At 38.1% G+C, this 10,704-nt stretch overlaps 1 pseudogene; it reads left to right on the top strand.

Annotated features, from left to right (window-relative positions):
* The first annotated feature begins 278 nt into the window (after nt 1-278).
* LOC129522135 (ferritin light chain-like) lies at nt 279-4,193 on the top strand (annotated as a pseudogene).
* The last annotated feature ends 6,511 nt before the right edge of the window (nt 4,194-10,704 follow it).

Here is a 10,704-nt window from a genome sequence, read left to right as displayed (position 1 = left end):
CAGAGATGCTGGGAGTCCTTGGGGACTTGGAAGGCCATTCTGGCTCTGGCTTTAGAGTGCGTGTGCTTTCATTGTTCTACCTGAGGGTTTGCTGGGGACCCACTGCCTGTTGGGCTCTGCACTGTCTGTGACTCCTGTTTTTATATATTCTCATGGTTTTCACGGCCGTGGCACTGGCCATTGGGGCATCTCACTAGTTCTGGCCCCATTGTCAACGACACAACGACCTTTGTATCATGTTAAAAAGCCCTCAGCATCAGGCCCTATGGCCTCGCTTAATGGCTGTCAGGCTGGGTGAGCAGAGCGCTGGTATCAGCCTCTCCAAGGCCTTCATCTCTGCGCTAAGCTGTTGGTCCTGGCATGGGGCATCCATCCACTTGCAGCCTAATCCGCTGGACTGTGCAGAAGGGATCCACAGGCTGGAGGTGTGGCCAGTGCTCTGAGGCTCAGTCCATCTGGGCCAGATTGCCACAGTCAAGATGCAGATCCCACTCTTCCTTGTAGATCTCTCCCCTATCCCAACTCTGGCCTGGTTGGGTTGTTGCCAGAATATTCTGGCTTTGTTTCCTTAGAAGTCCCTGGAAAAACTTGCTAGTCTCTTTTATATTCATGCTTTTGCAGGTATTCACAAATGGCAGCAGGCAGGGCCAAGGGGTAAAATCACAGAGCACAAGCCTTGGCCTCTGTTTCATCAGTTCTTCCCTCCCCAGCTTCTGGCTCTCTTCTTCTGCTGGGTTTCTTGTTCTGATTATAAATATGGAATACCTGTTCCTAAAACTTCAAATAATTCAGAAACATATATGGTGGAAATGAATTTCTTATGAAATTTGCCCCCATAGCTCTTCCTTCAGAATTTATACCATGCACAGACTAGCTTAAATTTTCCATTAAAAATAATTTCTATATTTACTTTTAAGGTTTTACTTTTTTTTTTAATTTTTTTTATTCCTTTATTCGAGAGAGGCAGAGGGAGAAGCAGGCTCCCTGCAGGGAGCCCAATGTGGGACTCAATCCCGGGTCTCCAGGGTCGCAGCCTGGGCCGAAGGGAGGCGCTAAACCGCTGGGCCACCCGGGCATCCCAAGGTTTTACTTTTAATTCATATATTTCAAGCTAAAATTTCCCCTGGCAATCCTCTTTATGTTATTACTGCTCCCAGCTTAGAGGGCATCCTAGACAATTAGTTATGCCTTTCTAGACACATACATCCATGTACCTAAAGAAAAATAAAACTTTTTTGGTTTTTTTTATGTATCTTTTTAAGTCAGTTGAAGTAAAAATCATATAATATAAAATTGACAGTTTTAGTAACCATTTTAAAGTGTATAATTGAGTGGTTTGTAGTGCATGTACCATGTTGTAAAACCATCACCATTATCTGCTTCCGGTTTCTATCAGAAACTTTTTTAAATTCTAATTTTGCCCCCCGAGAAAGAAACTATGTACCCATTACCCAGTCACTTCCCATCACCTCTGTCACCCCAGCCCTAGCAACTACAGATCTGCTTTTAGTTTCTATGGATTTGTCTATTCCAGATGTTTCATATAAATGGAATCAGAGACTACATGCCTCTTACGACTGCCTTCTCTAACTTAGCATGTTCTCAAGGTCCATCCATGTTATGGCACGTGTCAGTACTTCCATGTGGGACTGGAGGGACCACATTCTATGTATCCATTCATAAATCGGCAGGTATCTGAGTAGTTTTCACTCTTTGGTGGTTCTGAATAGTACTGCTCTGAGCATCGTACAAGTATTGGTTTGAACACCTGTTTTCGTTTCTTTTAGTTATAAACCCATGAGTGGCATTGCTGGGTCATGTGGAAATTCTATGTTTAACTTTTTGAGGAACCACCAAACTGTTTTCCACGGTAGCCAGACTGTTTTACATTCCTTCCAGTCTCTGCACACTTGCCAACACTTGTTATTTCCCACTTTTAAAAATTATGGCATCTCATTGGGGTTATGATTTGCATTTTCCTGAGATAAATGATGTTGAACATCTTTTCATGTGCCTTTGAGCATTTATATAGTTTTCTTTGAAGAAATGCCTATTCAAGTGCATTGGCCACTTTTAAAATGGCTTGTCTCTTTGTTGTTGAGTTGTAGGAGCTCTTTATATATTATGGACACTTGATCCTTATCAGATATATGATTTGAAAATAATTTTCCCATTTTGTAGGTTGTCTTTTCACTTTCTTCATAATGTCTTTTGATGCGCAGCAGTTCTTAATTTTGGTGACATCCAATTTATCTATTATTCTTCTGTTGCTTGTGCTTTGGTGTCATAGCTAAGAATCCACTGCCAAATCCAAGGTCATGAAGTATTACTCTTGTATTTTCTTCTAAGAGTTCTATAGTTTTATTTCTTACCTTTAGGACTTCAGTCAATTATGAGTTAATATCTGTATATGCTGTGAGATAAGAGTCCAACTCCATGCTTTTTTTGCTGGGGGTTACCCTGGTGTCCTGGCACCATTTGTTGGAGAGATTATACTTTCCCCTGAGTCTTGGTAGCCTTGTTGAATCAGTTGAACATAGATCTATAGGTTTATTTCTGGTCTTTCGATTCTAATCCATTGATACATGCCTGTCCTTATGCCAATACCACACCATCCTGATTACTGTAGCTTTGCAGTAAGTTTTCAAATTAAGACATTTTTGTCCTCCAACTTTATCTTTTTCAAGATTATTTCGGCTATTCTGAGACCTTTGTAATTCCTTATTACTTGAAAATTAGCTTTCCATTTCTGTAAAAAAAAAAGCAGCAAGTATGAAAGACTGTCTTGCACTGTCTCTATAAATCAGTTTGGGGAATAGTAAGTCTTCTGACTCATGAACACATGATATCTTCCCATGTATTTAGGTCTCCTTTAATTTCGAGGAATTAAACAATATTTTATAGTTTAAGTTGAAGTGTACAAGTCCTGCACTTGCTTGGTTAAATTTATTCCTAAGTATTTTTATTATTTTTGATGCTACTATAAATATAATTGTTTCCTTAATTTCATTCCTGAATTTTCCATTGGTAGCATATAGAAATACAAATGATTTTTGTGCTTTTTATTTTGTAGATTGCAACTTTGCTTAATTCATTTATTAGCTGTAATAATTTTTGGTGGATTCTTTAGGATTTTATCTATGTAAGATCATGTCATCTGCAAGTAGAGATAGTTTTACTTCTACTTTTCCAGTTTGGATGCATTCTAGTTCTCTTTCTTGCTTAATTGCCTTGGTTAAAACTTCCAGTACAATGTTGAATAGCAGTGATGAAAGCAGATATCTTTGTCTGTTCCTCATCTTAGAGGAAAAACTTTCAGTCTTTCACCATTAAGTATGTCAGTTGTGGGTTTTTCATAGCTGGCCTTTATCAAGTTGAGAAACTTCCTTCTATTCCTAGGTTACTGAATTTTTTTTTTTTATCATGAAAGGCTATTAGGTTTTATCAGATTCCTTTTCTGTATCAATTGAGATGATTGGCAGTGCATTCCGGGGTCCTGCGGATCTGTCTCTTGCTTCAACATTGTTTGGACGGAACAGGCCCAGGGATGCTCCTTCTACTAGCCAACGACCACCCTCCAATCTTTTTAACAGTCGTAACCTTTGGAGCCATCTTCTTGGCCATCTTCTGCCACCAAGAGCGAACACTCAAGTTTGAATAATTCCTTGTCCCAGATTCGTCAGAATTATTCTACTGAGGTGGAGACTGCCACCAACCACCTGGTCAACATGCATCTGCCGACCTCCTACACCTACCTCTCTCTGGGCTTCTATTTCGACCATGACGATGTGGCTCTGGAGGGTGTGGGCCACTTCTTCCACAAGTTGACTGAGGAGAAGCGCGAGGGCGCTGAGCGTTTCTTGAAGATGCAAAACCAGCGCGGCGCGCCACCGCACCCTCTTCCAGGACGTGCAGAAGCCGTCCCAAGGTGAGTGGGGGAAAACCCTGGACGCCATGGAAGCCACCCTGCTTCTGGAGAAGAGCCTGAACCAGACCCTTCTGGATCTGCATGCCCTGGGTTCTGCCCGCGCAGATCCCCATCTGTGTGATTCCTGGAGAACCGCTTCCTAGGTGAGGAGGTGAAATTCATCAAGAAGATGGGCAACCACCTGACTAACTTCCGCAGGCTGGCCACGCCCCACGCTGGGCTGGGCGAGTATTTTTCAAAAGGCTCAACTCTCAAGCACGATTAGGAGCCTCTGGAGACTAGCAGCCTTTGAGGGGCTCCTCTGGCACCCCCATGCCCTCCCCCGTGCCAGGGCTTGTGCCTGAACGTTTCCTTGAAGCCACTAGGCAGCTTTTTAACCATCCTGGAGCCCTTTCCCAATCCGTGGACCAAATGGAGACAATAAAGCTTTTTTGCAGAAGAAAAAAAAAAAAAAGATGATGATGTGATTTTCCTTCCCTTTATTCTTTTAATGTAGATTTTTTTTTTTTTAATGTTGCACTGCCTTGCTTGCATTCCTGGGATAAATCCCATTAGGTCACAGTGTATCTTGGATTTTATTTTCTAGTATTTTGTTGAAGTTTTGCATTTGTACTCATAATTGGTATTGGTCTTTAAGGTTTGTTTTTTTTTTTTTCTTATGGTATCTTTGTCTGACATTGGTGTCATGGCAATATTGGCCTCAAAGAATGAATTAGGAAGCATTCCCTTTTATTCTGCTTTTGGGAAACATGTTAGAATGAATGGTCTCAGTTCTTCTATAATGTTTGATAAAATTCACTGATGAAGTCACCTGGTCCTGGGCTTTTCTTTAGTGGAAGATGACTGCTTCAATCTGTTTCCTTGTTATAGGCCTATTCGGATTTTCTATTTCTTCTTCAGTCAGTTTTGGTTCTTTGTATGTGTCTAAGGATGTCCCTATTTCACCCGGGTTATCTAATTTGCTGGCATACAATTGTTTTTAAGATTCTCTTATGATCTTTGTTATTTTGTAAGTTCCCCACTTTCATTCCTGATTTTTATAACTCAAGTCTATCTTTTTCACTTGTTCAGTCTAGCAAAAGGCTTGTCAGTTCTCTTGGTCTTTTTTTTAGAGAATCAGCTTTTGGTTTTATTGATCTGTTATTTTTCTTTTCTTTTTAAGATTTATTTATTTGAGTGAAAGAGAGAAACCATGAACAGGAAGGAAAGAGGCTCTTAAGGAGAGAGAATCCCAAGCAGACTCCATGCTGAACTTGGAGACCAACGTAGGATTAGATCTCATAACCTTGAGATCACGACCCAAGCTTAAACTAAGAGTCAGATACCTTTTTTTTAAGAGTCAGATACTTAACCAGCTAAGCCACGTAAGTGCCCCTGTTGTTTTTCTATTTTCTATTTTGTTCATTTCAGCTCTAATCTTTATTATTTCTGTCCTTCTGCTTCCTTTGCATTTAATTTACTTTTTTTCTATTTTTTGAAGTGGAAGTTTATTAATTTGAGATTTTTTTTTAAGATGTTTAATAAAAATTAAAAAAATTAAAAAAAAAAAAAAAAAAAGGGATCCCTGGGTGGCGCAGCAGTTTGGCGCCTGCCTTTGGCCCAGGGCGCGATCCTGGAGACCCGGGATCGAATCCCACGTCGGGCTCCCGGTGCATGGAGCCTGCTTCTCCCTCTGCCTGTGTCTCTGCCTCTCTCTCTCTGTGACTATCATAAATAAATAAAAATTAAAAAAATTTAAAAAAAAAAATAAGAGTTTACTTATGTAAGTAATCTCTGCATTGAACATAGGGCTTGAACTCAGGACCCCAAGATCAAGAGTCACAAGCTCTTCCAACTGAGCCAGCAGGCTCCCTGAGATATTTCTTCTTTTTTAATGGAGGCATTTACAGCTATATATTTCCCTCTGAGTATTGCTCTTACTGTATCCCATCCATTTTTGGATATTGTGTTTTTGTTTTCAATCTTTTGGAAATAAGATTAAGAGTATTTTTGAGCTTTTCTTATGACTTTATTTTGACACATTAGTTGCTTAAAAGTGTGTTTTTTTTTAATCTTATTTATTTATTTATTTATTTATTTATTAAAAAGAGAGAGAGCATGTGTACATGTGCAAGCTGGAGGAGGGGCAGAGGGAGAGAGAAAGAGAACTTCAGGCAGATTCCGAGCTGAGCACTGAGCTTATTGCAGGACTCAATCTCATGACCCTGAGATCATGACCTGAGCCAAAATCAAGAGTCAGACACTTAACTGACTGAGACACCCAAGTGTCCCTAAAAATGTATTTTTGATTTTCACAAATTGGTGAGTTTTCCAGATTTACTTCTATTATTAATGATTAATTTTTATTAATAATATGGTATTCATAAATATTTCTATTATCACACTATTCTGATCAGAGAAGATACTCTGTATGATTTGAATCTTTTTTTCAACTTATTGAGACTTGTTTTGTGGCCTAACATATGGTACGTCCTGAAGAATGTTTAACATGCCCTCGAGGAGAACGGGTATTCTGCTGTTGTTGGGTGGGGTGTTCTATAGAGATCTGTCAGGTCTGATTGCTGTATAGTAATGTCCACACCTTCTATTTCTTTGTCCATCTTTTGTCTAATTGATCTATTGATTAGTCTCTAACTATTATTGTTGAAATTTCTATTTCTTCCATGATTTCTGTCAGGTTGTGCTTCCTATATTTTGGAGCTCTTGGCATGTGCATATGTGTTTATAACTATTACATATTCTTGATAGGTTGACCTTTTATCTCTGTGTAATGTATTTTTTGTCTCTTGTACAATTTTTGTCATAAAGTCTATTGTGTTTGATGTTAGTATATCTACCCAGATCTCTTTTGGTATGGTTTGCCTGGGATATCTTTTTCCGTCTTTCCACTTTCAACTAGTTTGTGTTCCTGGATGCAAAGAGAGTTTCTTGTAGACAGAATATAGTTGGACCATGTGTTGTTGTTGTTTTTGTTTGTTTGTTTTTAATTTTAGAGAGGGAGAAGGGTGGGAGAGAGAGGGAGAAGGAGAGAATCATGCAGGCTCCATTCCCACATGCAGCTCGTTCTCACAACCCTAAGATCATGACCTTTGCTGAAATCAAGAGTTGGACACTTAACCAACTGAGCCACCCAGGCAACCTGTTTTGTTTTATTTTATTTTTAAATCTATTCTGCCATCCTCTGCTTTTTGATTGAAGACTTTAATCTGTTTAATGTAATCATTGATAAGAAAGAACTTCCTTCTGCCATTTTGCTGTTTGTTTTCTATATGTCATATCCTTGGTTTTTTTTTCTTCAATTCCTCCCTTACTGCCTTCTTTTATGCTAGATTTTCTAGCTTACCATCTTGATTCCTTTCTTGTTTCCTTTACTATATACCTTTTTTTGTTGGTGTCACTCTGAGGATTACAATTAGCATCTTAAATTACCACAATCTAGTCAAATTAATACAATGTAGTTTCAATAGTAGATAAAAACTTTGGTTCTATATTGCTTTGTCCTATCTTATTTATTTTTGTCCTTGGGCTTTAATTTATTCTTAAATATTTAATAGTTTGTTGTTGTTATTGTGGATGGAATGTTTTATCGAACACAATTTCCATTTGGTTACTATTAATACAGAGAAACACCACTGATTTCTATATATTTATTTTATATCAGGCCCCCTACCAAATTTTTTATTATTTCTCATCGACTGTTTTTTTCTCATTAGATTCTCTTGGAATTCCTAGGTATATGATCATATCAGCAGCAGAAAGAAATAATTTTTATCTTCTTTTCAAAAAAATTTTAGAAGATTTTTTTATCCATTTATTTGACAGAGAGCACAAGCAGGGGGAGCAGCAGGCAGAGGGAGAGGGAGAAGCAGGCTCCCCACAGGGCAGGGAGCCTGACATGGGGCTCAATCCCAGGACCCTGAGATCACAACCCAAGCTGAAGGCAGGTGCTTAACTGACTGAGCCACCCAGGCGCCCCTCCTTTTCAAAAATTATTCTGAGTTTCCCATCCTATTGCATTTGCTGGGACCAAAACACTATGTGTATATATTCCTATGTATAATAGGAATGATAGAAGGCATCCCTGTCAGGTTCCTGATTTTATTGGTAATAGTTTCCTTTCCCACCACCATTTAGAATGCCATTTGCCTCAAACAAAATAAAACGAGTTTTCATCAATTTAAAGTACTTTCTTCCTATTACAGTTTTACCCTGAATGTTATTAAGATCAGCTGCTGAACTTTATAAGCATCCCTTTAGCATATATTGATTTGATCAAGAGGCTGTTCATTTTTCCCTTAAATTGTCCATTAAGGACATATGCTAATTCTTCCTGTTATCAAGCCATTCCTAGAATAAGCTGTTTAATCTTACTGTATTATTCTTTTGACATATTGCTGGATTCTATTTGGTAATGTTTTATCTCACATATTTACATCTATATTGATTAGTGATATTGTGCTATTACATTGGTCAGCAAACTACTATGCCCCTACTCTCCCCCTGTCCCCCCACACCACCAGTCCAAGTCCAGCCCTATGCCCATTTTGGTACAACGCACAACCTAAGAATGGTCTTCACATTTTTAAATGGTTGAGGGGGAAAAAAAGAATAATATTTTGTGACAATTGAAAGTTATATCAAATTCAAATTTCAGTGTCCATAATAAAGATTTATTGGAACACTATCACACTCATCTATTTACATAATGTCTGTGCCTGCCTTTGTGCTCCAGCACAGAATTGAGTAGTTGCAACAGACACCGTATGGCCCACAAACCTTAAATATAGACTGTTTGGCTTTTACAGGAAAAGTTTGCCAACCCCCTGGTCTATCTAGCTTTCTTTTTGGGGCTTATCTTTATCAGGTTTAGTGTTAATGTTAAGTTGGCTTCATGAAATGAATTGGAGAGTTTTCCCTCTTTTTTTTTTTTTCTATTATGTGGAATGGTTTAAATAGATTTGGAATTGTCTCCTCTGTAAATGTTAAATAAGACTCAGCCATGAAACCATCTGGTTCCCGGGCAGTGTTTAATACACAATAAATATAATCCTCTGTCGTAATTGATCTATTCAAGTTTTCAAGTCTTCTTGGATTGATTTTGATCATTTATATTTTGCTAGGAAATCATCCATTTCCTCAATATTTTCAAATTCAGTTAGCGATAAAATTGCACAGGATATTTTCACCAAATAATTTTAATTTTCCCCACATCTGTAGTCATGTCCTCAGCTCTCATTTCCTATCTTGTGTAATTTTACCCTCTTTCTTTAAAAAGAAATATCCAACTAATGGAAGTCTAGCTAGTTTATTAGTCTTTTTCAAATAACAGCTTTAAGGCTTATTTATCTTTCCTGTGATTTTTTTTTTTTTTGAGGGGGAAATGGTTTCTGTTTCAGTAATTTGAACTTTTATTATTATTATTATCTCTTTTGTCCTCATTTCTTTTGGATTCTTCTACTGTTTTTGTTTTTATATTCATTTGAGGAATGAGTACTGGATTTCTACATGTTTGGTCTTTCTTCCTGATAATGGGAGGCATTTGAGGCTATGACTGTCCCTCCAAGCCCAGGCTTTGTTAAGAAGTAGTCTCTTTCCAGAAAAAATGAAAAAGTAGTCTTCTTTTTCTTTTCATTCTTTTGGCAGTTTGAGATTTTATTTTGGTTTTGCCTTCCATCAAAGGTTTTTCTCAATTTCCAAGATGAGATGAGACTTTAAAACATTTTTAACTAATTTGTTTCTGATATAACTAGACATGATCACTGATTATACTTATAAATTAAACTTTTCTTGCTGGCCAAGTGTATGCCTGTCCTTTGTAAATATTTTGTGGATGTATGCAATAAATGATTATTTGAAAAACATAAAGTTCTGTATGTGTCTCATGACTTTTGTTTGTTGATTATGATTTATCCAGTCCCTCTATGTCCTTCGTTTTGGCTACTGATGTTGAAACCTCTTACAATAATGATCATCTTCTCCCTGCATTTCATACTTTTAACAGTTTGTTAGTTAATTCTTTTGTCCAGAACACTAACAACTAATACAATTTAAGGGGGTTGGAGGTGGGAGATAAGTAAGTGATAAGTACATGAGGAAATCATATTTTCAAATTTTTACGTGTTCAGCTATAAGGGTTTTTATGAGTGAACTTTTTGGCAACAAAATCAGGTAAAGGAAATGTTTTAAAATATGTTGTCTAAAAGTGGTCGCCATGGCTTCTTATTTTAGCTGATGAGGAGCGCCCTCTAGAGGCTAGAAAAATTTCAGCCTCAGTATTTCTTTCTGTGGCTTGTGCTGGTGAGTTAGTAACATTTCTGCCTAGGGTTTTGCAGGAAACTTTCTAACAGATTGCCCTTGCTGGTGAGCATTGGCATTACCAAAACTAGACAGTGTGATCCATAACCCATTTGTCAATGCACAACAGTCACAAATGGCCAACTGTCCCAATTTAGGGAAAGCACATTTGTTTGTTTTCTTCACTGGAATGTGACGTCTATGCAGGTAGGGACTTTCCCTTTCTTACTCTTTGCATTAACAAGTACCTATGATAGTACCTGGCACAGAGAAGGGGTTCAGTGATTGTTGCATGGATGAATGAATGAATCTTTGAATAAATGTTTATTTGCTTAGTGTTGCTTGGAACCCATGACTAGGCCCTGTGGCCAAGGGAAGGCTGTGACCCAAGACTGAGTGGCCTGTGTGCAGTGGGATTTATTTAACTGGTTTGGATTGAATATGTTCACTCACCACTTATTTACTGAGCATCCACTCTCTAC

This window comes from Nyctereutes procyonoides, unplaced genomic scaffold (genome assembly GCF_905146905.1).
Source record: "Nyctereutes procyonoides isolate TBG_1078 unplaced genomic scaffold, NYPRO_anot_genome, whole genome shotgun sequence".
NCBI lineage: Eukaryota > Metazoa > Chordata > Mammalia > Carnivora > Canidae > Nyctereutes > Nyctereutes procyonoides.
This window is presented reverse-complemented; position numbering and strand designations above follow the sequence as displayed.